This window comes from Lagenorhynchus albirostris, chromosome 3, assembly GCF_949774975.1.
Source record: "Lagenorhynchus albirostris chromosome 3, mLagAlb1.1, whole genome shotgun sequence".
NCBI classification, from domain to species: domain Eukaryota; kingdom Metazoa; phylum Chordata; class Mammalia; order Artiodactyla; family Delphinidae; genus Lagenorhynchus; species Lagenorhynchus albirostris.
Window position 1 is genome coordinate 45,454,969 of NC_083097.1, and position 21,897 is coordinate 45,476,865.

General features: G+C 37.9%; 1 protein-coding gene and 2 pseudogenes across 1 annotated transcript in view; all 3 read left to right on the plus strand.

The window, feature by feature from the left end:
• Nucleotides 1-21,897, plus strand: part of RAB3C (RAB3C, member RAS oncogene family) — a 274,514-nt gene that overhangs the window by 38,028 nt on the left and 214,589 nt on the right. The gene's annotated exons all lie outside the window — the stretch shown is intronic.
• Nucleotides 7,429-10,043, plus strand: LOC132518071 (pre-mRNA-processing factor 40 homolog A-like; annotated as a pseudogene).
• Nucleotides 8,645-10,043, plus strand: LOC132518072 (pre-mRNA-processing factor 40 homolog A-like; annotated as a pseudogene).

Here is a 21,897-nt window from a genome sequence, read left to right on the forward strand (position 1 = left end):
CTTCAGATGCATGAAATACAACTAACTGGAAATATGGAGGAAGAAACAGCACCCATGACTCTCTGAGTGGAATAACCGGGGGAGTCCTAGGGTCCTTTTAAAGACAGCAGAAAAATGAGGGCACAACATTCTTCCATTCATCCATCCACCCACCCATTTATCTAGTCTACACACGTGTTACGTGTACCCAGAGTTTGCCAGGTGCTATGTACAAAGAAGAAGACATAGATCTGTCTTCTTCAAGCAGACAAAAGGAAAACTGTAAGTCAGGGTTATTAGTGTGATTTGTGACAGATTAGAAGTAGCCAAGCAGTGGGTATCGTGGGAGCAGAGAAAATGAGAATCTCAGTTTATGGGAGGAGTGCAGCATGTTTTCTGGAATAAGAAGTGGTAATTTCTCTGAGTCCTGAAATCAAGGAGGAGTTAATTAGGGAGCAAGGGGGTTGGGAAGGAGGGCACTCACTCGGGGCAGAGGGAACAGAATGAGGCCAAGGTGGGCCTGGGCCCTCAGGTAGCAGATACTGTGGACAGCACTGGTCGGGCAGGGCCTGAAGTGAGGATCTAAGTCTTCTCTACTCCAGGAGAGGAGAGTGATTCCAGAAAGGAACTTCATGTACCTTCACTTTGCTGGTCGTGATTTGGGTGGGTCAGGATATGGTGTCTGGAGCCTAAGGGACATTCTCCCAGCACAGAATCTCATGAGGAATCTTTGAATAGGTTTTATGAGAAAGATGAGGCCTGATGACTTTTCCCTTGGTGGTAGGCTTGATTCCTTTGGGGCTGTTTTCCTTGAGTTATGGGTAGCCTCTGGGGTGCCACCCATGCCCATCCAAAGGTGGAGTTGGGACCCCCTCTGTTCTCCTCACACTGTCTCTCACTGCACTTATCGTGTTATTGCTGTCACTGACACTTAGAAACAGCTTCCGTCTCCGTTTCTTGAAGGTCAGCGGGCAATGTGTTTATTCAATACCTTTGCATCCTTAACGCTTGACAGAGCCTGACACATATTAGCTCTCCATAAAGGTTCTCTAAAAGAATGAACCTATGAGTATATGATTTGGGTCTTCTGATGAGTTTTAAGGAAACCTGTTATACATGAGATTTCCTAGGAAAAACCCTGTCAATGGGGCAAGCTTCATACCAGTCACCCATCCAGCAAAGCAGAGGCGATGTTCTCTCGAGGGTGACTGGTGGGCTTCCAGGCCTGCTGTGGGCTCCTAGGAAAGAGCAGACTTTTCACTGATGGACACCAAGCTTGTTCCGCTGGGTGGGAGCTCTGTAAGTGGAGAGCAGAGCACACAGTGGAAAGAGAAGGCGGCAAACTCGATATTGCCTGCTTCTCAGTTTTGCTTCCAGCCTTCCAAGGTTGCCCCCCACCTCCACTCACTGGGGCAGGGAAAGCCAGCCCCATGCCTCACCAGCCTGGTTTTACTTTGTTCATTAAATCGTGAGCCCAGTGATCACTCACGGCTGACACATCCAATTAGGAGCCACACAAGTAATTTTCCCCAAGCTGCCCCTTGGCACCTTCTGCTGTATCGTATCAAAGTGTGACGAGTCAGTTACGGAGAAGGATGATCACACTCTGTATTGCTCACCTCCTATTGCAGGCTGTGACTATTGGTGATCTAGGTCCACCCAGAAGTATCCAGATATAAAGGAGGAGCATGCTATACTCAATTCAGTGTTCCTCTTTCGAAGCTGCACCTCAAGTCAAACCGAGATCCTCTATTTTGAAGAGCTATTGGATAAGGCACTGAAGACAACTAAAAGAAAAGCAGGACTCGGGATAAGAAAAATCCCTACAACCAGCTTTTTAGCTGATAAGATACTTCAGCTCTTTTCTGATGAACAGAATAATAACTTCCTAACCCCAAACTTTTAGTTATTACTTTAGCTGATGGTTTCTGTCTCACAAGAGTATCTGAGAGCCGATGGAATTGTGTTGAGTCCAGGAGAAATAAGTACTATAGGATTTTTTTAATGACACACTGAATTTAAAGATAATCCCAGTCCTCAGGTTTAATGATGCACACATGTCCCTGAGTTGACTAAATAGGTCTGGAGATTGAAGGTCGCCACACTCCTTTGATATTGAGTGCAATATAGCACTTTGATACCGCCTCGTGCTCCCTTTACAGTCATTGTGTGAGGTGAAATGAATGTTTTCTAAGTTTTGCAGATGAAAAACAACTGAGCGTCAAAAATAGTAGGTGCCGGGCTTCCCTGGTGGCGCAGTGGTTGAGAGTCCACCCGCCAATGCAGGGGACACAGGTTCGTGCCCCGGTCCGGGAAGATCCCACATGCCGCGGAGCGGCTGGGCCCATGAGCCATGGCCGCTGAGCCTGCGCGTCTTGAGCCTGTGCTCCGCAACGGGAGAGGCCGCAACAGTGAGAGGCCCGCGTACCACAAAAAAAAAACAAAACTAGTAGGTGCCACAGTAAGGGAAAATACTACTACTCTTCGATTATGAAAGTCAGAGTTTTCATCTAAGTTTTGATATAAAATAGTTCTCTGGGTATGAGCTGATCACTCCTTCTCAGGGCCACACAGCTCTCTCCCTGGAAAATGAGAAGCCAAAACTCTAAAGTCACCAAAGTCCTTCAAAGAAATAAGGACTAGAGAATTCTATATCATAAGGTTAATTAGCAGAAGACCCCAGGTTGCTCTCCATATTGCCTTCTAATTTACTTTTCCTCAGAACATTGCTTTTCTAGTAGCAATGACATCATTCATTCATTCAAAAAGCACTCACTGGATGAGCCCTATAGGCCCCCTCTTGGATACAGAGTTGAATGAGATTTTGCTCTGAGCATCTCCCCTTAGAGAAATCAGTTTACTGTGTGATTGTGTGGGTTTGGGGTTTACAAAACAGGCTTTTCAATGTAATATAGGAACCCCTATAGTTTTTTATAAAAGAAGGAGAACTCATGTTCCAAAATGTAAGGAAAACAGAAAACAAACAATAAAACCTCTCATTTCTTGGAAAGATGAAACTATAAGATCCAGATACTTTTCATATTTATTTATTTTTATTGAAGTATAGTTGATTTACAATGTCATGTTAGGTTCACGTGTACAGCACAGTGATTCAGTTATATAACTATATATACATATATATATATATATATATTCTTTTTCAGGTTCTTTTCTCTTATAGGTTATTACAAAATATTGAGCATAGTTCCCTGTGCTATACAGTAGGACCTTGTTGGTTATCTATTTTATATATAGGAGTGTGTATATGTTAATCCCAAACTCCTAATTTATCCCTCCCCTGCTTCCTCTTTGGTAACCATAGAAATTTATGGTTTTTTAATTGTGACCTAAAAGTCTCTGTAGAATGTTCTACATTCTCTCAAAGGAGACGAGTAAACTAAGGAATTTGCTCATATTTATCAGTGCGAAGTGGATGCATTAAAATGCTAAAGTATTTTTATCCCGTGTTTTGTTCAGGGTTAGCTAATTGCTATAAAAATCCTAAAAACTGAGTAGGCTTATACAACGAAATTTAATTTCTCAGTCATGCTGAGTCCAGTTCTGGTTTTCCCGTTGAGCAGTTCTCCTGAGAAAGGCCTCCTTCGAGTAGTAACTCAAGGATCCGGGGCTTCCGTCCTATGGCTCCATCCTCCTGTGGCTTCAAGATTCCCCTGTCATCATTGGGAAAATCATCTTACTCCCAGTGCTTAGGTACCTCAGCTGTGAACCAAACAGAACTTTCCTTCATATTCCTCTGTCAAGAACTAGTCATACGGCCCCTGCTTGCTGAAAGGGGAGCCCAGAAATGTTCTGGCTAGGCAGCCACTTTCTAACATATATTTTAGTTATTCAGCCATGTTTCTCCAGTAAATACATAGCTCCCGTCTCAAGTTCCCCAAGTGCCCCACCACTACCTGGTCCACTGGGAGCCCCTGAACAGTCCAGCAACTAAAGGGTTAATACCCAAAAGGAGCTGGCCTCCAGAATACTCTTCCACTGCTCTCCCTGCCATCTCTTCTGATTGGTGGTGCTCATTCTGTACTGATTAGATATTTTGCAGATACCTGCAATTCATTCTGTACTGATTAGATATTTTGCAGATAGATATTTTGCAGATACCTGCAATTCAGGTATCTTTCCAAGCTCCGTTTTCCGAACTCTCTGACTCTAACTTGCTTGTTGTGGTCACTGACCTCCAATTCCAGATTTCATCCTCCCTTTGGGAGCTCCTTTGGACTTGATGACTGGTACCTTCCCAGAATTCTCCATCTTCCCTTCCACCCTGACTTAACAGCCATAGTCCATCCCCACCTTATTCATGCCATTCCCCTCCTGAGTGTCCTAACCACCTAAGTGGGGAGTCTGACATTCCAAGGCACACAGAGTCTTCATAATTCCCTGGGCTTTCTGGGCTCATCACTGTCACTCTCCCCCACACCTGACACAGGCTCCTGGCCTCTCCTTCCTTCCTGTCTCTCTCTTAGCCTCCCTTCAATGAAGAGGTATTTCCATCCCCTCCTCATCAGAATCTGCCTGGCCAATGTTACTTTTTCAGGGAACTCGGAACCCTATTAGCCAAAGTAATGAACACATCTCTGCTAAAATGTCTTAATGGTCTGCCCATCTTAGACAGTGCATTTGTCTGACAGCTGGAGACAGGTGAAGATAAAACCTTAGCTCAAAAAGCAGCACACTCTTGTTCTTTCAAGCACTACAATGGCATCAAACTACACTCTTCTTCCCCTTCTCTGACAGGCCCTGATTTCTTTCCTGCCTTCTTGATTCCCTGCCTTTCTGTTTATAATTTACAATTTATATGCAAAGAATTTTCAGCATCTGACCATTACAAACTGAAAAAAATTGTGTAATCTCATTCTTGGAACCCTAATTACATGCATTTAAAACCTCAACTCATGTAGCCAGCGACATTTTAAATGAACAGGTATAAAATAGTGGCTTTGCACTGGTTCACATTTTCTTAAATGTGACACGAGGATTTCTAACTCTGATCTCCATTCAAATTTAAGGTGCAGGATTCATCTGGTACTAGTGATTTAGAAAAAGGATGATTCTTGCTAAATTCTTAGTAATATCAGGTAAGGGAGCAAAGATCAGAGTCTAGGAAGAAAGAGAGGAAGCAAAACAGGGAAATATGGTGGGAGTACAAGAGAGAGGGTGTGGAGGAGGGAAGGCTGGTACAGTTAGACAGCAGAGGAGCAAACAGTAAAAGTTAAGAAAACCAAATGTAAAACTCTGGGTTTTGAATGAAGAATGAGGAATAATAAAGAATGGATTTAGCAAGAAATACAGTAACTCCAGTTGAGTCAGAAGAAACCCTGGGAGTTTTAGATACATGTGATAAACAGGATCAACTCTGCATTCACATATAATGAAATCTTTCATACCTCAGTTTAATCAGCTTCCATAATTATGGTTATAAATTATAACTAGAGATGCTACTGCCGGAGGAAGAAATATGGCCATATTTGTTAAGCTGCCATTTATTATCATCTGTGAATTTCTTGTAGCTGTGTTTTTGTAGATGGTTTGAGGACCGGCGTTAACGACTGTGATTCCCCTATGAATTATTGAGAATGGCTAGGAAATCCTTGGCACCCACTTTGAAAATCACTTCCACATTATTCTTGTACCTTCCATTCTGGAAAAGACTAATCTCCAAGATGAAGAAAAAAAAGGAAAACTCAGAACTGAAATAGAGAACAGCTTTGAATGTTTGGATTAAGCAGGATTACTCATGATCCAGAGGGATCACTTTTCTGGAGCCTAAATTAAATTGGGCATTTGGTTCCACAGGAGCTGGGTAATGTCTTTACTTTGTAGTTGGAATCAAATTCAGTCTATAATATGTCACTGATATGGGGATGTTAAACTTAGGCAAATCAGACCTTCCTTAAAACCAGATTGTTTCCTGTCACCGTGTGATCTGCTGGATCAGCCACAGTAGCAGTGACCGCAAAGCTCTGATATAAACTATGTCACATCATAGAGTTTTGAGATGCAAATGTTGGTCTTTACTAGCTCTGGTCTCGTACCATTGACCACTTTCTTAATTATGACTGACACTGACTGTTTTTCTAGATTCCTGTTTATTTTGCATGTTTTCTGTCACCATTCAATAAGTCAGTAAATGAGGCTGTCAGTAATTCTTTAGATCAGTTATCTTCAAAGTGACAGGGGTGATGGGAGATGGTGGAGGTAGCATTCACTCCAGAGGGTGTACAAGATAATACATTAGCAGTAAATATTAGAAAATGTGTTTCCATATACATAATACATTGGTACAATAGTACAGTATATACTATGTTATACATGTTATACATGTTATTATATGTGTTTGTATGTGTGTAAAAACAAAACTATACACAATGAAGAATTTTGATTTTAATCCCAGGGCATTTAATTAATTATTCATGCACTCCATAAACAATTTTTAGTCTGTATCTTGTGCCCTGCACTATGCTAGGCACTGAGGATACAATTGTAAACAAAATAAATACAAGTCCTCCATTCAAAGCTTACAGTCTACTTGGAATAGTAATTCTCAGGGTGATGAATATAAGCTTATAACAGAGGAGCTTGGCTTAGTCTAGGGGTGGGAGTTATCAAGAAAGCCTCCTGACTTCTTATTCTTTTATAGTTTTCCTTGGAAATTGGAATATATTTTATAATATCCTCTCATGAATTGTCCCATAAAGTATAGTATCCACCATCAGTTTATATTCCCTAAAAAATGGGAAAGTGAATTTTTTTGTCATAAAACTTAATTTTGTATGTTTTCTTTTCTCCATCGCCTACTGTAGAAGTGAAACTGTTATTATATGAGCTGCTGAGCTGGAAGAAGTATCATATCTAAGGTTAAGCATGGCCCAGAGGTACAGTCATTCCACTGGGAAATAACAGGAGAGGTGCAGTTAATGATACATTGTGACTTGCATTTCCAAACCTCTGGTACTGGTATGTGCACACAGGCGTACACACCCCTGCAGAGCTATATATGGAATAGTTAGGGGATTTTTTCCTTGATAAAGAAGAAAAACAAAGAGAAAAGATGAGACAAGTTTGCTGAAATTTATATGAACTTTTGAGTATTAAACATCTAAGTTTGATTAAAAAATAATTAGGGCTTCCCTGGTGGCACAGTGGTTGAGAGTCCACCTGCTGATGCAGGGGATGTGGGTTCGTGCCCCGGTCTGGGAAGATCCCACATACCGCGGAGCGGCTGGGCCCGTAAACCATGGCCACTGAGCCTATGCGTCCAGAGCCTGTGCTCCGCAACGGGAGAGGCCACAACAGTGAAAGGCCCACATACCGCAAAAAAAAAAAAAAAAAAAAAAAAATTAAAATTTTAAATGAAAACAACTTTTAATAAAATACATGTCCTTCAAAAATCAGGTAACATTTTAGTTTAAAATTCTAATCGGTCCGACGATGAGGCTGGGGACGGGAGCTTAGCATGGAGGCCTTATGATGGGGCACCCTGGCATGCATTATGCCCCAGTGGGAATGCATCCTATGGGTCAGAGAGTGAATATGCCTCCTGTACCTCATGGAATGATGCCCCAAATGATGCACCCAATGGGAGGACCACCAATGGGACAAATGCCTGGAATGATGTCTTCAGCAATGCTTGGAATGATGGTGTCTCATATGTGTCAGGCTTCCATGCAGCCTGCCTTTACTGCCAGGAGTAAATAACATGGATGTAGCAGCAGGTACAACACCCGGCGCAAAATCAACATGGACTGAACATAAGTCACCTGATGGAAGGACCTACTACTGCAATACTGAAACAAAACAATCTACTGGGGAGAAACCAGATGATCTTAGAAGTCCTGCTGAGCAATTTTCATCTAAATGCCCTGGAAGCAGTACAAATCTGACTCTGGAAAGCCTTCCTATCACAATTCTCAAACAAAAGAATCCCACTGGGCCAAACCTAAAGAACTTGAAGATCTTGAAGGATCCGAGAATACCATTGTTGCTGAAGTCTTATTACAAAATCAAGCCTGCCCACAATGATCAAAGCTGAAGAAAGCAGTAAACAAGAAGAGTGCGCCATGACATCAACAGCCGCAGTTCTTACAACAGAAATTCCAACCACAGTGAGCACCATGGCTGCCGCCGCTGCAGCCAGTACCAGTGCTTCCACCTCTGCCTCCAGTACTGTCGGTGGAACTGTTCCAGCTGTTCCTGAGCCTGAGGTTACTTCGATTGTTGCTACTGTTGTAGATAATGAAAATACAGTCACAGTTTTGACTGAAGAACAAGCACAACTTACTAGTACCCCTGCTGTTCAGGATCAAAGTGCTGAAGTGTCTAGTAATACGGGAGAAGAAACATCTAAGCAGGAAACTGTAGCTGATTTTACTCTGAAAAAGGAGAAGGAAGAAAGCCAACCGGCAAAAAAACACATATACTTGGAATACAAAGGAGGAGGCAGCAAGCATTTAAAGAATTATTGAAAGAAAAGCGGGTACCATCTAATGCTTCATGGGAGCAAACTACGAAAATGATCGTTAATGATCCACGATACAGGGCTTTAGCAAAGTTGAGTGAAAAAAAAGCAGGCCTTTGATGCTTATAAAGTCCAGACAGAGAAAGAAGAAAGAGAAGAAGCAAGCTCCTAATACAAAGAGGCTGAGGAATCCTTTCAGCGTTTTCTTGAAAATAATGAGAAAATGACTTCCACAGCTAGATACAAAAAAGCAGAGCAAACGTTTGGAGAGATGGAAGTCTGGGATGCAATATCAGAACGTGATCATCTTGAAATCTCTGAAGATGTTTTATTCTTTCTTTCAAAAAAAGAAAAGGAGCAAGCAAAGCAGTTGCAAAAGAGAAATTGGGAAGCCTTCAAAAACATACTTGACGACGTGGCTAACGTGACATCCTCTACTACTTGGTCTGAAGCCCAGCAGTATCTGATGGATAATCCAACTTTTGCAGAACATAAAGAATTACAGAACATAGATAAAGAAGATGAGTTAATTTGCTTTGAAGAACACATTCGGGCTTTAGAAAAGGAAGAAGAAGAAGAAAAATAGAAGAGTTTGCTTCGGGAAAGGAAACGACAGCGTAAAAACAGAGAATCTTTTCAGATATTTTTAGATGAACTGCATGAACATGGACAACTGCATGCTATGTCATCTTGGATGGAATTGTATCCAATAATTAGTTCTGAAATTAGATTCACTAATATGCTTGGTCAGCCAGGATCAACTGCACTTGACCTTTTCAAGTTTTATGTTGAGGATCTTAAAGCATGTTATCATGATGAGAAGAAGACAATAAAAGACATTCTAAAGAATAAAGGATTTGTAGTTGAAGTAAATACTACTTTCGAAGACTTTGTGGCAATAATCAGTTTGACTAAAAGATCAACCACATTAGATGCAGGAAGTATTAAGCTGGCTTTCAATAGTTTACTAGAAAAGGCAGAAGACCGTGAACATGAAAGAGAAAAAGAGGAGGCTTGGAAGATGCAACGAAAAGAATCTGCATTTAAGAGTATGTTGAAATAAGCCACTCCTCCACTGGAATTGGATGCTCTCTGGGAAGATCATGAATGTCAACATCATCATTCAAAGAATAAGTAACATTCTAAGAAATCTGAAAAACATCACAGGAAACACTCCCGCTCTCGATCAGGGTCGGATTCACATGATGACGACAGCCATTCAAAGAAAAAAAGACAGCAATCAGAGTCTCGTTCTGCTTCAGAACATTCTTCTAGTGCTGAATCTGAGAGAAGTTATAAGAAATCAAAAAAACATGAGAAGAAAAGCAAGAAGAGAAGACATAAACCTGACTCTCCAGAGTCAGATGCTGAACAGGAGAAGGATAAGAAAGAAAAAGAATGGGAAAGCGAAAAAGACAGAACTAGACAAAGATCAGAATCAAAACACAAATCACCTGAGAAAAAGACTGCAAAGGATTCTGGTAATTGGGATACTTCTGGCAGTGAACTGAGTGGAGGGGAATTAGAAGAGCACAGAAGCACCCTTTTGGAGCAACTGGGTGACGATCAATAAATTATACCAAATATGTTTACAGTATGATGTAAAGTCTAATTCAGACCAGGGATTCTATTTTATGTCAATTGAAATGGCACTGGTTTTTAATTATATCACAGAAATAAAAGTACATTTACGTATTGTTCTTGTGGACTTTATAAAAGCAAAGGAAATTAAAAATAACTTTTGATTCTGTATCAAGAATCATATTTTCATACAGTCATAACTGTCTGTGACCCTTTCATAGGGCACTGCAGAATGGATTAAAGGTGGCAATTTAAGGGGCTTCCCTGGTGGTGCAGTGGTTGAGAGTCTGCCTGGAGGGGACGCGGGTTCGTGCCCCGGTCCGGGAGGATCCCACATGCCGCGGAGCGGCTGGGCCCATGAGCCATGGCCGCTGAGACTGCGCGTCCGGAGCCTGTGCTCCGCAGCGGGAGAGGCCACAGCAGTGAGAGGCCCACGTACCGCAAAAAAAAAGTAGAAAGGTGGCAATTTACTGATAACTGCAGGTGTCTCTACTTTGTTCTAAAGTCTAAATCATGAGGTGATTTGATTTCCTTTATACAAGTTGGATTTTGAAGATATAATGAAAGGTTTTTGATATCTAGTAGTACAAAAAAATGCACCAGCAATGGATAAAACTGCTTTTTTGTGCACTATCCAGCTGGTTAAAGCCAGTATGATCTTTTACGGTGAACTCAGAAATAGGTGTTCTTAATGGAAACCTGGTAGACCCTTAACTATAGTGGTGCTATTGAGCACTACTATAATAAAGCCACAATTATTTTCTATGTCTTCTTCTTGGATTGATCCCTTTATCATCATGTAGTGTCCTTCTTTGTCTCTTGTAATAGTCTTTGTTTTAAAGTCTATTTTGTCTGATATAAGAATTGCTACTCCAGCTTTCTTTTGATTTCCATTTGCATGGAATATCTTTTTCCATCCCCTCACTTTCAGTCTGTATGTGTCCCTAGGTCTGAAGTGGGTCTCTTGTAGACAGCATATATACAGGTCTTGTTTTTGTATCCATTCAGCCAGTCTCTGTCTTTTGGTGGGAGCATTTAATCCATTTACATTTAAGGTAATTATCGATATGTATGTTCCTATTACCATTTTCTTAATTGCTTTGGGTTTGTTATTGTAGATCTTTTCCTTCTCTTATGTTTCCTGCCTAGAGAAGTTCCTTTAGCATTTGTTGTAAAGCTGGTTTGGTGCTGCTGAATTCTCTTAGCTTTTGCTAGTCTGTAAAGGTTTTAATTTCTCTGTCAAATCTGAATGAGATCCTTGCTGGGTAGAGTAATCTTGGTTGTAGGTTTTTCTCTTTCATCACTTTAAATATGTCCTGCCACTCCCTTCTGGCTTGCAGAGTTTCTGCTGAAAGATTAGCTGTTAACTTTACGGGGATTCCCTTGTATGTTATTTGTTGTTTTTCCCTTGCTGCTTTTAATATTTTTTCTTTGTATTTAATTTTTGATAGTTTGATTAATATGTGTCTTCACGTATTTCTCTAAATGCATTTAAAAAAGGCTATTGTGAGGGCATTATTTTGAGGTGATGTTTAAAAAGTTAACATCAAATTAAATTGTAAATTAGCTTAAATATATTGCCTTAAGGACCTAATAAAGAATGTGCCACCAAACCTTAAGTGATGGTTGCAATATCCTTGTCTAAAACAAATCAATGTTGACTTAAACGATTTTTTTTTTCTTTTTTTGCGGTACGCGGGCCTCTCACTGTTGTGGCCTCTCCCGTTGCAGAGCACAGGCTCCGGACGCTCAGGCTCAGCGGCCATGGCTCATGGGCCCAGCCGCTCTGCGGCATGTGGGATCCTCCCAGACCAGGGCACAAACCCGTGTCTCCTGCATTGGCAGGCGGACTCTCAACCACTGCGCCACCAGGGAAGCCCCTTAAACGATTTTTTTAACAGTTGTCTTTTTTCTTTTTTTTTTCTTTTACAATCTGATCTTTCTCTTGCTTTTTTTCATTGAGGAAGTCTTACCTTCCCTACTCACTGAGAAGTACTGACTTCGTGGTACACATTCCAAAGCATTTCTGATTTGAATATTTTTGTACATTTTTATCAATTATTAAATCTCTTCTAGTGAAAAAAAATGCTCTAATAAAAGGGTTATTAAGCATTGTCCTATGCCTAAAATATGGTTCCTTATATTTCTTTATATCAGTCAAAAACAGATAAATTGAGTCATAAATATCTTAAATGATTATTTGCATGGTAAACCAGAGGATGAATTGAGAATGAAATATAATAAATGATGAATAAATAATGAACTCTTTTTGAACACCAATTCACATAGTTTCTCTCTTACTTGTATGTGAATTATATCCTCTTTTAAAAAATATGGAGTAGACCAAATGGAAAATAGCTAGTGCGAAGCAGCCACACAGCACAGGAGATCAGCTCGGTGCTTTGCAACCACCTAAAGGGGTGGGATAGGGAGAGTGGGAGGGAGACGCAAGAGGGAGGAGGTATGGGGTATATGTATATGTATAGCTGTTTCACTTTGTCATAAAGCAGAAAATAACACGCCACTGTAAAGCAATTATACTCCAATAAAAAATGTTTAAAAAATATATGGAGTAGTAGTTTTTGTTTATTTTCCTTTTGCAGTATTCTCTTGGCTTTTTCCTGTGTTTATTATTCCATACAAATTTAATTTTGCTTAAAATAGCTTTATTATTTTTATAATAATTATAAATGTTTATTATAAACAGTTGAAACAATGCAAATATAGTCAAATAATATAAAAATTATCAAAAATCTTATCCCATGCCTATGAGAATATAATAATTATTATTTTGTAGCATATTCTTCTAGACCTTTCTTTATACATTTATAGATGTATAGAAGTAGGTAAACAGTCTTATATAAATGGCATCATGTTACAGATTACTCTTTAATCTGCCATCGTACTCATTAATATTTCATATGTATAAAACCTATTTCATATGTATAAAACCTATTTCATATATAAAAGGATTTTAATTTTTTGTCATGTGTTGCTATTTTTTCCAATATCTCTTTTATTATTTAATTTTCCACAAATAATTAATATGTTTAGAAAGTACTAAACTTCTGTGTTTTCTTTTGGTAATTTTATCTTTGCTTTTTACATTTAAATCTTTGATTCATATAAAAGTTATTCTGGGAAAGGATAGAGGGATCCAGGTTTTTTTTTTCAAAGATACTAGCTTGTCCAAGTCCATTGATTCAATAATCATTTCTCCCAAACAATCATATTGTTTTGGAATGCCATCTTTGCTTTTCCATTGTATATTTGATTAGATTTCTATACAAAGTTTCCATTGATCTGTTTAATCCTGTCCCAGTACATTGATTTTAATTACTCTGGCTTTATAATACGTTTTTAAATCTGGAAGGATACTTTCTTGCTCTATACTCTTTATTGTTCGAAATTTTCCTTTATTACTCTTCCAGATATACTTTAGAAAAATTCTGATAACTTGTAAAATAAAATACTATTGGGGTTTTATTTTGGTCACATTGAATTTATGGACTGATTTAGGGAAAATTGATAGTTTCACAATACTGAGTTCTTACAGCAAAGAAAAAACGTTGACTCTTCATTTATGCAGTTTTTACATTGCACTCTTCAGTAGTGTTACATAATATTCCCTATACAATATCTTCACACTTCTCTACAAATTTATTCCGAGATATTTCAAGATTTTTATTGTTAGAGTGAGTTGAAACTTTACTTTTCACTTGTAAATTTCTGTTTCTTTAGAAAAGGTGTCAATTGTTATTGGTTTATAAGGGTCTTTTTTGTTTTTTCAAAACAAACAACTCTTTATTGAAGTATAGTTGATTTACAATGTTGTGTTAGTTTAAGGTGTACAGCAAAGTGATTCAGTCAGACATATATATATATTCTTTTTCAGATTCTTTTACATTATAGGTTATACAAGTTACTGAATATAGTTCCCTGTTCCATGCAGCAGGTCCTTGTTTTTTATCTATTTTATAAATAGTAGTGTGTATCTGTTAATCCCAAACTCCTAATTTATCCCTTTCCTTGTCTTTCCCCTTTGGTAATCATAAGTTTGTTTTTTATGTCTGTGAGTCTATTTCTGTTTTGTAAATAAGTCCATTTGTATCATTTTTTTAGATTCCACATATAAGTGATATCATATGATATTTGTCTTTCTCTGACTTACTTCACTTAGTATCATAATCTCTTCTAAGGATCTTCTTTTTTTTGCCGTTATTATTTAAAATTGATATGGGTGAGCTTTTATTGTAAATCTGGAAGAAAAATTGCAGATCATTACTTATGCATTGTAAGTGTTTTTAATATATTTATAAAACAAGTATACACAACTAACAAAGGTATGGAAAAAATAATTTCTCTAAAAAGTATCAATAAATTAAGTTTTAAATGTACATAAAATTATGAAACACCAAGATGAAAGAGTAATATTATATGTATTCACAATTTTACTGATATAAGGAGGAATATTGAGTTTGGGAAATATTTCCTGTTAACAAATCAACACCTCCCAAGAAGAATAATCTTCAGCAGCCTGAAGGAATGAAGGGAAAATGAAAGGCAATGATCTGGGGAGGTGGTGTGAGACTACATTGTGAAACATGTTTAGAAGTTTGGAATCTGAAGGTAGAACAACAGGTCTGGTGAGTGGTTAAAGAAAGAATGAGAGTGAGAAAGGAAAACTGCAAGACTTCTGCTTGGGGAGCCTGGTGGGTTACTGTGTCATGGGATGAGATAAGTAGTACAGGAGATAACTGAGTTTTGTGTGGGTCACGTTGACTTGGTGGTTGGTGATGAGGTGGTGGTAAGACATTTACTTGGTGAGAACCGTTGGAACACTTGATAGAGAAGGGAACTGGTGACAGATTTAGACATCATTCACCTTTAGGTGGTAGTTGAAGTCACGGAAAGATAAACTTTATCCTAATTGAAAGAAAAATTATGACAGAGTTTTGTGCATATTAAGTTCCATAGTCTTCAGTTTACACATAATCTATTTAGGGTGCCTGTTATTCATACAATGACATCATCCTGAAGAATAGACAAAGCATTTTAGATGAAATGACCTGGAAATGAAACCCCAAACTATAAAAATTCATATTTTCTGACTTTCTAAGTTAATGTTTTCTGCATTTGCTTCTCCCTCTTTTTTTGCCCTGATTTCTTCTGCTTGCTCTTTTTGTTAGATGAACTGGCTTAGTCTAAGCATTTGATTTTAAAGCTTAGAGCAATTTAAGGTTTCCAGAGCATTCTTAGATCCACTGTTGGACCATAATATGTCATGTAGGCAATAAAGGATTGCTTGGAGAGTGCAATTTGCCCAAAGGAAATCGTTTTTAACAGCAGATAATAAAAGGGTTTTCATGGTCAAGGATTTATAGGTTCCTTCCGGGAAACACAGCAAGTTGGAATATATTTTAAACTGAGAAATAAGAAGAGTTTCCAAAAGAGTTTAATTTTACCCTATGAGATTCAAATCCAACTTTTCAAATCAGTTTTATGACAGAGTATATATGTCTGATTATGCTGTTCATAGTTATAATTTAACTGTTTTAAGTCATAGGAACAGTTTCTACTACAGAGAGTACTTAATTAGAGTTACTATTCAAAATTTCAAATGAAATCTTCAGTCTTAGATGAGAAAATATTTTAGGAAATCCTCATTGTGATGAAAAACCATTAAAAGGCAAACTGCATAAAGCAAGCAATAGTGAAATCCCTTCATGTCATGTTACTTCTCTCTCTTTCTAATGTCTTTCAAAATTGCATTTGAAAAAAAATCTTTGAATTAAATGTTTTCCCACGAATGTGTAAATTTGTTTCATAGTAATGATTGATAAGCATTTGTTCATTTATCCTTTCATTCCACAAATACTTATTGTCTGCTGTGTCCCAGGTGCTGTGCCAGGGGTGGGGATATGAAACACAAAAACCTCAGAGAGCTAATGTTCTTGTGGGTGAGACAAACAATACTAAGTAATCAAATATGTAAGTATAGAAATATACACATTAATTTCAGGTAGTGATAAGCAAATTACACATATATGCACATACAATATGTATAATGTATAATTTATAACTATATATAATATATACAATATAAACATATACATAATTTCTTTAAAGGTAGATGTTATATGTGTAATAAATCTAGTTTGTGTAAAACCCATGGGGAAAAAAGTTGTTTTAAGCAAGGGAGAGGCCACTAGAATGAAAGTTAGTTAACTCTGTTTCAAAGTGATATTTCCAGAATTAGTGACAGAGTGGGACACTGGGAATCACTGCACAATTAAAAATAGAAAGAAACAGAAAGCTTGGGAAGAAAAAGAACTGCTTTGTGTGTGTCTATTATGTTGCAGGTATAGTAATGGACAATTTACTTATGTCAGCTTATTTAATCCTCCCAACAAAACTCGATGAAATAGCATATCTCCATCTTAATGTAGGACAAACTAAAACCTGAGAGGCCAAGTGACTTCCCCGAGGTCTACCTAGTAAATAAGTGTGAATTTGAGATTTAAACTCCAGCTTGCTTATGTATTTACCACAGTGAGCACTAGAGGAAAGGACTGTAGTTTAGGAATGAGAACCTTACTTTTAAAAATAAGTAGAATATTATTTAGCAGCCTACTAAAAATTCTTCCGTGGTTAATGCATACATTAAAATCCCCCTGTTGGTTGCATCACTTATCTCTTGCTGCCTAACACACCATGTTAAAGCTTAGTGGCTTAAAACAACAAAAATTTATTTAGCCTACTATTCTCTGGGTCAACAGTTTGACTCAGCTGGGTGGCTCTTCTGAGCGTTGAGTTTTGATCATATTTTCTCACATCTGTGGTCAGCAGCAGAGAGGCTTTACTTCTGAGGTTGACTGGCTGTTTGCTGGGCAGTGGGACAATGCGGCTGTTGGGCCACATGTATCTTATCATCCAGCTGGCTAGCTTGGGTTTGTTTACATGTTACCTTGACAGTTTCAAAAGAGGGAAGAAGCATACAGACCTCTTGAGACCTAGACTCAGAACTCGCATATTACTTCAGTCATATCTATTGGTCAAAGCAAGTCAGAAGATCAGCCCAGATTCAAAGGAGAGGAAAAATAACTGCCATATTGTGATAGGAGAAGCTGCAAAGTTATAAAAGGGGCATGCAGACAGGTAGGTTTGAAGAATTGTGGCTATTTTGCAATCTACCACATTAGGCAAAAATGTGAGTTAATTGCATAGAAAAATAATTCTCAGTATTGCTTTTTGAAGTCCACACACATGTATGTATTTTTATGAATGCATACATACACATACATGTATTATATAAGTATTTCCCTATAAGGTATTTTATTTCAGATGAATAAGTATAATGAATTGAAATTATGTCTCTTCTTTTGGAAGGGGTAATGTCTTCACTACATATAATATTTTCTTTGGTCCCTTTTGAAAATTTATGCCTGTCCCATAGTAAACTCTCAACAAATATTGGGTGAATAATCCTTTCCAGGCTTTATGTAATCTTTTTCTTCCTTTAGTCCCAGAGAGTAAGAAGCAATCATCTCTTCTTATATCACTCATGTTTGCCAGTGAGGGAGATGACAGGACTTTTTTCCTAGATAACACATAGTTTACCCCTCCAGAGTCTGTGGTGGGCAGGACCATTTAGTTATACCATGGGTGCTCATAATGGAGAACAATTAGTCTACTATTTACTCTGGCAGAACCAAGCCTCATTTTCCCAGCTGGCTTTTTTATAGGAAAAAGATATTAGATTTTCAAAGAAATAATAAAATTAATTACTGCAAATATTAGATTTTCAAAGAAATAATAAAGTAATTCTTGCCAATATTAGATTTTCAAAGAAATAATAAAATTAATTCTTTCTCAAGCAGCTAGAAATTGGTTCTAATTCACTGGCCACTGATTTCATGATGATCACCTCTTTCCTTAAGTTCTTAATATGGTAATTACCTTGGGATGCAAAAACCCAAAAGGAAACAAACAAACAAAATAATATTCTGCCTCTATGTCTGCAAGGTAGACAAGTATGAAACATATTATAAGGTTCCCTTAAACCCGTAAGATTTTAGTAGTCCATTATAGAAATTCTAATTGTTATGCCTTACCTGGGATTTGAAAAGTAAGAGACGATATGGTCCCTGAGACTGACTCTTAATAAGGGTATACTTATCCCTCTACCCATCCATCTGCTACCCCACCCCAGCCTATACAGAAACAACAATAAAATAAGGAAGTAAATGGTTCTTCAAAGATAGCTGCCTGTGTTTTCCTGGAGTTGGTTCTGTGAATACCAACCCCATTTCATCACACAAATCAGATATGGGAAAGAGACTACATTAGCCAGGGAAATTAATAACACTATAGACCAACCCTAATATCATAGTGACAATGTAATACAGTTTTTTTCTTGTGGTTATTTATTTCTTATGTTATGGTCTGAATCAAGTTGGGTAGCTCTTCTGTGTAGCCCTCCTTGAAGCACAAAGCCTAGGCTTCTTCCATCTTTTAAGTCTACCATCTTGGATTCCTTTATGTTTAACTCTAAGGAAAGGAGAGACTGCATGGAGAAAGCACACACACTCTTACCTGCCATGGATAGGGCTCACTTCCCTCACATTCCACTGGTAAAACTGAATCGTAGGACCCATCTAGAATGGATGATTGGGGTTGGGGGAGTATAGAGGAATACCAACAACCTCTGACTCAGGGGGATATTCAGAGAAACTTGATTAACATGCACTATCAAAATTAAAACATTATAATGTTCATGTACCCCTAAAATTCATCTCTTATTTCAACGTCCCATTAAAGCCTTAATTTTGTGAATATTTCATCTCTTTCATGAAATAACAACAGAGTTTTCGTTAGCATGTGAAAGAACAGAAGCTAAAGCAAACCTTAAAGGACAGTCATGTCTCACGGGTTTTTCATTAGAATTTTGCTACCTGCAGCAAATATCATTCTATTCAGAGAAATAAACAAGTTCAATAACTGGAAATGAATGCATCTGAATATCATTTGGAATCATGTGTCCATCTTACTTTTTTTCCTGCCATGTTATTTCTAATATACATACCCATGTTAATTAGACATGTACTTTCCATCCATAGCAAAACAGTTTGTATCAACTCCAAAGAATTATTAATTTCTTGGGACCAAACACTCGCTACTTAAAACCATTTTTATGCACACTTTTTTTTGTATTTACCGTTGTACGTTTGACTAAGCCACTCTAATAATTCAAGTGTTAAAGACCCATCTGAGCAAGTGGGGCTGCAGCTGACTGATTGGATAAACCCTAGATGAGACAGATCTAAGTTTTTTTTTTAATGGATGTAATAAGTTTTATTTGGATATGTTCAGTATAATTTTTTTATTGAAGTGTAGTTGATTTACAATGTTGTGTTAGTTTCAGGTGTACAGCAAAGTGAATCAGTATACATATATAAATATATTTCTTTTCAGATTCTTTTCCATTATGGTTTATCATAGGATATTGAATAGAGTTCCCTATATATAGTAGTGTGTAGAAACAGATCTGACTTTGATCAAACACATGAGAGCTGTCTTTTGGTTGGTGACCTGACTACACCCAGTGGGTGGCAATGCTTGAGAAGCCAGGAGCAGTGCCAAAAGAGAGGTCTTTCAGAAGATTAAAGGGACGCTAGTTAAATCCATTAACCCTATTCTTGAAAGTTGCTAATTGCCAGAACTGTAGGCCCTGTATCTTTCCTCCTGCCCACCCCCCAGCTTCCTGTGAATGAATGTTCATATTATAATATCATGAATGCACCACAGAGGAAGAGATGGACAAAAGTGTAAGAGAACAAAATGGGGTGAACAGTGGTAAAAGCAAAAAGCAGCTAGAATATCAATCATTTTCTAGTGTGAGCAGGAAGAGATTTGGCAGAGGTGACCGATCAGGGAGGAAATATCGAATCTCCGGCTGCTCTTCCTCTCCCATATCCCAAATCCCCACTTGATGGAATCAGGTCAGGAATGATGAGATTTTTGTTAGGAGAAGGAAAGGCCTCTTGTGCTTAGTCTTTTATATCGAGAAAGCCCCTGGAGGGGGCGGCCTGTAGTTTCATTTTCTCTTTTACTGTGTTGGGAGGGAAGGGATATCGTGCCCTTTTCTTGGAAGTCATTTGACTCTGGAAGGGGCAGAATGGAACCTAGGGCAGAGAAGTCAGAGCTGCCTATAACCAATTTGCTCAAGGCCAAAGGAGATGGGGAAGAAAGAGGCAGAAATTCAGGGGAGTGTCTTTGTTCAATAATAAAATTATGATGGCAGAGTTTTCTCTGTGCTGGTTTCTCTCATAGAACATGTTGAATTAGGCTTGTGGCCGCTTCAGAATTATCCACTTCTCCTTTGATAGGAGGAGAGAATGAAGGAAAAAAATATAATGATATAAATCACATTTATATCCATACGGATAAAATTATTGAGCACCAAGCCAGCTACCTTGATATTAATTCTCATAACAACCCCCTCAGAAATGTACGAATAAGACAATTCCTCAGCTGAGAAAACAGAAGTTAAATAATTTGTCCATTTGCCATACAGCTCATAAAAAGAGCTGGGATTCAAATCCAATAAACTAGATGAATCTCAAAAGCATTATGCAGAGCAAACAAAGCCAGATACAAAATGGAACATATTGTATGGATCCATTTGTATGAAATCCTAGAACAGACAAAAACTAAGCTATAGTGATAGAAATCAGATGAGGGGTGACCTGGGTGAGGGGTGGGAGTGTCCTGACTTCAAAGGGGCACGAGAGAACTTTTTTGGGATGATGAAGATGCTCTATTTCTTTCTCCTTCTTCTTTTTCTTTCTTTTTTTCTTTTTTTCGAAGATACTCTATTTCTTGATCGTGGCCATGGTTAAACAAGCATATGTTTATCCAAACTCATTGAACTCTATGCAAAAATGGATTTATTTTAATGTATGTAAATTTTAACTCAATAAAATTGATTTTTTTTTAAAAAAGAGGAAATGATCCTACCAATAAAGCACACTTTCCTCAAAGAGACACTGCCACAAAGAAGGAATCTGTATATGTCTACATAAAGGAAGATGGGATAAAGAATATAAGTGCAGAATCACTGACTCTTAAAGAAGGAGCTGTTTATGTTTCTTTCATCCGAATCATCCAAATAGTACTTCTGCATTTTTCTAGTCAAAAACTGAATGTTTCACTGTATTTAATTAACAGACACTTACTCAAGTTATGTCTAAACATGCAGAGTACACAGAGTACAGCATCCATTCTTTTGCTTAATTATTTTTCTTCTTCAAATTAAAACAAAAGCACATTTTGGGGAATTAAAATATTTAGATGATTACTTTCATTTGTACTTATATCTGTGGACATTGTTATGTACAGATAAACATTGTTGACTAACGCTTAGCTTGACCGCAGTAGGAAATGTGGGTTATAAAATTAACGTTAGTTCAGATCAAAAGGATAGTATTAGTAGACCCACCCTTGGCACAGATATTCTGCCTTGTAAACACATTTTACTAAGAGGTTTGAATAAAATTTCATTGTTATTTGTTGGAAAATTAATTTTGCTAAGAGATTAGTTATCTTTCTCCTAAGAACCTTGAGTTTTAAATATTAAAATGTAACTCAATTTACTAAGGTGAAATAGAAGGGGAAAGATTAACCCAGATGTAGCTATTAGCTAAAATTAAATGTTACTTGGGCAAAAGATCTGAACAGACGTGTCATCAGAGAAGGTGACAAAGAAGGTGTTCAAATGGCTAACAAGAATATGAAAAGATGCTTAACATCATTAATCATTAAGGTAGTCCAAACTAAAACCACGGTGGGATACCACTACA